A 6,280-nucleotide genomic window follows, 5' to 3' on the forward strand; every position below is an offset into this window, starting at 1 on the left:
CAGGCTGGCAGCACAGAGTGTGGGGCAGTGCCTGGTGTGGCTCTCAAAAACCCCACCGAATCACCTGAATCTAAGCATTATGGCTCTCACACTCTCACACTAACGTGAGGACCGAATGTTGTGACAGATGCTGAGTGGCTGCTCTTGGAACAGCAGCAACTTCGTTTGGCAGTAAATATTGGGGACTTCGTGCTTCAGCCCCATTTTCTGCAAGTGTAGCAGCTTCACAGCAAGGTTCAGACTCATCTCTAAAAGAAGATGGAACTGAATTAAACAACTCAGCAGGGCTTTACTCTACTTCAGCCCACCAAATCATAGGATCACAGGATGGCCTGGGTTGTAATGGACCACAATGCTCATCCAGCTCCAACCCCCTGCTGTGTGCAGGTCACCAACCAGCAAACCAGGCTGCCCAGAGCCACATCCAGCCTGGCCTTGAATGCCTCCAGGGATGGGGCATCCACAGCCTCCTTGGGCAACCTGTTCCAGTGCCTCACCACCCTCTGGGTGAAAAACTTCCTCCTAATATCCAACCTAAACCTCCCCTGTCTCAGTTTAAAACCATTCCCCCTTGTCCTATCACCACCCACCCTCACACACAGCCTTTCCCCCTCCTGTTTATTCGCTCCCTTCAAATACTGGAAGGCCACAATGAGGTCTCCCTGCAGCCTTCTCTTCTCCAAGCTAAACAAGCCCAGTTCCCTCAACCCTTCTCCATAGGAGAGCTGCTCCAGCCCTCTGACCATCTCAGTGCTCTCCTCTGGACCCACTCCAAGTCCTACCTGTGCTGGTGGCCCCAAGCCTGGAGATGGGGCCTCACAAGAGCTGAGTAGAGGGGGACAATCACCTCCCTGTCCCTGCTGGCCACCCCTTTTTTAATGCAGCCCAATCAAACCCCAAGTGATCAGAAAGCAAACCCTGATGTAACAAACACATGAACCCACAGCTTCTCCCAGCCTGCCTTCTTCCCTGTCCAAAGGCACACACTGTCTTTTTCCAGAGCTCCTGGACACACCAGAGTATGGTTTGGTGTAACTCCGTAGTCCCAGCGCTGGAGAAGAGCTCCAAGAATTTAATGCGGGAGGATCAAACCCACCGAGCAGGACAGCAAACCAGGCACTCGCTACCTAGGAGCACGGGAGCTGGGAGCTCAAACTGTGCCAGTGACAAATTGCCCCGCTCTGCTCCACAACAAGGGCCCGAACCCGCAGAGAAAGGCAGCCGATCTCCCGGGAAGACCCAACAAACGCTCCGTTTCCCGGAGCTGGGGACAGCAGCACGCAAGCCTCCCCAGCGCCTGGCACTGCGCACAGCTGGGGCGCCGTGGCCACAGCTCCCATTCATCGCCCCGCAGAGCTGCGTCATCCCGGCCTCTTGCTATTTCGGTCTCAAGAAACTCTTGGAAACGCCAATGAGTTCCCAACAGAAGCTGCGAGCGCTTCTGACCTGCGGGGCCCTCCCGAAAACAATAAAACCTTCTCTAGTTAATGAACGCATCATCAAAACAAAAAAAGCCTGTATTCTTATGAATTTTTTATGGTAGACTAGAAAATTGCTTTTATAGGTTCTGCCTTGAGAACATATTAATACAATCAGATTCATGACGTTAGCAAAAGCACAAAGACTATATTCAGAGTTTTAATGAGAAATGCCAAACCCATGAATTACAAGACAAGATCTCAATTATGAATAATAAACTATCTCATGTTACCCTGCCTCTTCCTTCACTGTAAGAACACAACGCAAAAAACAGGAGGAATTATCAGCATTATTATTATTTAACCTAGGCGTGCAAAGATTTTTTCCACAGTCCGGTTACCATTATTTTTACACCAAGTTGGAAACACTCTGATGCTTTTCCCTCCCCGCATAAATAAAACATGGCTATACATCAAAGGCCGCCTGCGTGCCGCACGTTAATTAAGACCTAAAGCATTCCAGCCCTCATCGATTGCAGGCACAGAGCAGCCTCGTGGCTGGGACTGTAAATTTGGCATCTCCCAGCTCTGCCCACACCATCTATCAGATCAACAGAGGACGGAATCTATCAGTTAAATGTATTTGCTGTAACAGACCGATCAGCACAGTTTGCAAAGCAAGGGTCCATTTCCTACAGAAAATGTCTGGCATTAAAATCATTTCACATCAAGGCTGCATATAAATACATTATCAGAGAGTCATACGTTGGGCTTGTCTGCAACAGAAAAATCACCTCTCTGCAAGCATCGGGCAGTTTGGAAGGGATTAGAAGAGGGAGATGCTATTTAGATATGTGCATGCATTATTTAAATAAGAACTGCAGTAATAACTGTGTTTTCTCCCTCTTCTCCAAAACGGCATTTTCTTGGAAGTCCTTAAAGGACTGACAAAATAGAAGGATTCAGTCCTGAAAGCACGCTGAGATGTACGATAAAAGAAGATTTCAGTATGAGAAGGACATGGGATATCTGAAACATTTAAATTCAAACCTTGTTTCAGTGTAACCTTTACTGAAGCTGAACTTTAAGAACATTTTCAAAACTACTTCTTTAAAAACCAAAAGCTGTCGCCAGAAGGACTCTTTTCATTTCAATTTAAGCAGCACAGAAAGCTGCCTCCCCTCTATTTCAAACCAGCATCAGCTTCAAATAGAAAGTGCACGGAACGTGCTCCCCGAGACCCCCCTCCCTCCAGCTCAGAAGTCCCCTGATCCACTGCTGGAGCTGCAAGAGGACAGAAAGTGACAAAGAGGAAGGGAATCACAGACATACCACCACATGCCTGTGACAGCATGAGCTTAGCAACCCAGGCACACCAAACCCTGCTGGGCGAGCAATTGGGCTCCCACAGAAACCCACAGCTCCGTGGGGCTGTGACTGGACATCCCTGGCCAGCACTTTCCAGACACCACTGACTCAGCTTCTCCCCCGTGCTTTATTTCCAACTAATGAGTTTGCTTTCTAATTACTGGTGTGCCAGTGTTGCCCTCTGGCCGGATTTTGCCAATAGCAGAGCAGCAGCCACTCAGCAACAGCCAACAAAAAACTGCAAAAGCCAGAGTCTGTGCTGTGCAGCCTGATGGCCGGGGACGTGCGTGCACAGACCTCAACCCAAGCTTGATTTTCAGCTGCTTGCATGCAGGTTCCAAAACCACGTTGTTCAATTTGCAGGGGAAGAAAGCACGCCACCAGGCTCAAGGCAGCGGCCCCAGGCAGGCGGCTGTGACCGTCACCCTGCGATGGGGACACAGCTCTGCTTGCACAGCTCGGCTTCCCAAAATGTCACAACTTGCCGAAACACGGAGAGACAGTGAGATCAGGGCTATTAATAGCAACAAGCTGCTGCAGTATCTGCCTGCAGTGCCAGGATGAAAGCAGCACGCATGGTGCTGTGCACACCGTAAGGAAACGGCTGAGAGCACTGTGCAGCGCTGTTAGAACGCCTGGAAGACAGAGCTGCTCTGAGCCGACAGCACGCTGATTACTACAGAATGCCTCAAAGATAAGCAGTATTTCTCCAGAAGAGAACAGTGAAAAAAAAGGCCACGCATCACCAAATGCGTTTGGGCCACTCTCTAGGCTCAATCTCAGCCCGATCCCTGAGCTCGGCCATGGCACACTGCAAGCATCCGAGGGAGCTGCAGGCCGCCATGATTCCTCCTCCCCTCAGCCTCCTCTGCTCCACACTGAACAAACCAAGGGACCTCAGCCGCTCCTCACGCACCCTGCCCTCAGACCCTTCCCCATCTTTGCAGCCCTCCTTTGGACCTTCTCATACTGTGGCAGCCAACCTGTCCCAAGTGCTCGAGGTCACACCAGGCAGGGCAGAGCAACACGATTCCTTTCCTCACCTGGCTGGCAGGGCCGGGCCTGTTCAGAAACAAGAGTTTTAAAGGAAGAAGGTTTTAACCTCTACATAAAACTAAAACAACGTTCCCCTAGTCCAATCAGGAGATGGAGCCATCCGCCAGAAGCAATCAGCTCAGCACACACCGTTATTTTTGCAGAACTGTGTGGGTGAATGCGAAAGCAGCCTGGATCCTTCCTCAGCACACAAGCCATGAGCAAACAGCAGTGAGATTTCCTGCGAGCACCACACATGCTGCAGTTCAGCAAGGGCTGGAGTCATTCCCCACTATGAGAACATGTCATGCTGCATGAATGGGAACCGAAATTAATCATCCCATCAGCCACTGAAACACATCGTGAGGCACCACACCGTAGGCAACAGATGGAGTTTTAAATGTCACTCATTCATTCATGGCAAAGAAAGTTTCTTCTCATTACTACCAAGACCTGAAGTCATGATCAGGATACAGGGATTCTGGATTTCTAGAATCAACTTTTTTTTATCCTAATACCTTTTCTTGCAGATTGCTCGTTAACATGTATTAGCAACCTGTGAAAAATAAGCATGCATGCTTTATTCATGAATGTAAGGAAAATAACACTGTAAGACCTGACCATATATCCCACTCTCTCCATCTTAGGCTTTAAACATTAGAAAGTATCTCTATAGTAAAAGAAGAAAAAGAAGTCACTAAACTACGTCAACAACAGACACGGATATAACACACACTCTGCAGTGTTTTGTAACCTCAGAACAGCACATCACAGTTGGGAAAAATGCACTCTCCCAACTACACACCAGGATCCTACAGGCAGGATGCATTTCTAAGGGTCCCATCTGAAGGACCATGAATAACTTGGGGACTTGAAGCACCCTGATCAGCTGAGTACCTTCTGAGCTATGTCCTTCTGCAGCAGGAAAGCCAAGCACTTCGCAAATGAAACAGCACTGCAGAACGCACAGAACAGGAAATAAATCCTTAACGAGACTCTAAGGATTTCACATTATAGCACCTGCAGGAAGGCCAAGCATCAACCCTTGATCAAGAGATGAGCATGGGCAGGACAGAATGCTCCAGAGGGAGACATTTCCTGCACTGCTGCCTCCTTTTCTCACTGTTCCAATCAACACCTTTAACAAATGAAGATGATGTCAGTTCTTTTACTGAAATTTTTTAAAAATGGAATTGAAAGAGTAAGCCTGGAAGGTATCTCACTTTAAACTTCATACAACCGGGGCGAGTCCTTCCTCACACAGTTCCCTCGTGCCACCCTTTTGTCCTGAGGGGAACAGCCAAGTGAAAGCCACCTGAGTCTCCATGGGGAAAGTGCCTAAATAAATAAATAATAATTTAGAAGACATTAAAAAGAAAAAAAATAAATAAAATCATACTGCCCTTCTTCAAGGACATACCTCGGAATATAATTTTGCCTGCATCCTCGTTTCAAGCATTATTCAACAAATGAACTTCTTTGATCCATCTGTCTGGCTGTTGGCTTCAGAGACTCCTCACTTTATCAGATACCCGACAGAAAAGGGAGGTAACAAACCCACAAGATTTTTCCAATGCTTTTTCTAATCTTACCCTGACCTTTCTTGAAGAGAAAACAGTACTTTAGAAAGGAGGGCAGGGGAGATGGGAGAGGAAAAGGAATCAAGTCTCATCTTGAGATAATACATCAAAAACACCACCCAACCAGGTATGCACAGCAGGGCTTGAGGAACCTGGGCAACCTGATCTAGTGGGTGGCAACCCTGCTCACAGCAGCGGGGTCGGAACTGAATGATCTTGAAGGTCCTTTCCAATCCAAGCCATTCTATGGCACACAGCAGAACTGAGGCTACACAGATGTCTGGACAACCTGATGAGCCAGCAAAGCAGCGACCCTACATCATTAAGAACACAGCAGGTGAAGCAGCTACAGGACATCTCAGGAGTGCCAGGAGTCAGAGAGGACTTCTAGGAGGACGGCACATGCTGCATCTCCTCACTCTGATGTTTCAAGGTTCTCCCATTGTAACCCATGCTTTACAGACAGACGAAGGGGATGCTGGGGCAAGATCACAGAATCATAGGATCTTCTCAGTCGGAAGGGATCCTTACAGGCCATCTGGTCCAACTCCCCTGCAGTGAACAGGGACACTTACAGCTCCACAGGTGCTCAGAGCCCCCTCCAGCCTGACCCCGGGTGTCTCCATGGACAGGGCATCCACCAGCTCTTGGGGCAACCTGTGCCAGTGCCTCACCACCTGCATTGTAAAAAACTTCTTCCTTATATCCCATCTAAACCTCCACTGCTGTAGTATGAGACCATTTCCCCTTGTCCTCTCATCACAGGCCCTGCAACAGTCTGTCCCCTTTCGACACTGAAATGCTGCTATCAGGTCTCCAGTAGATGCAATGAGAACTGAAATGGTTTGCCTGCAACTTGGGATGGTGCCAGCTGGTGAA

Source organism: Lagopus leucura, unplaced genomic scaffold (assembly GCF_019238085.1).
Source record: "Lagopus leucura isolate 7727_CA_CO unplaced genomic scaffold, USGS_WTPT01 36085-0_obj-0_obj, whole genome shotgun sequence".
Taxonomy (NCBI): Eukaryota; Metazoa; Chordata; class Aves; order Galliformes; family Phasianidae; genus Lagopus; species Lagopus leucura.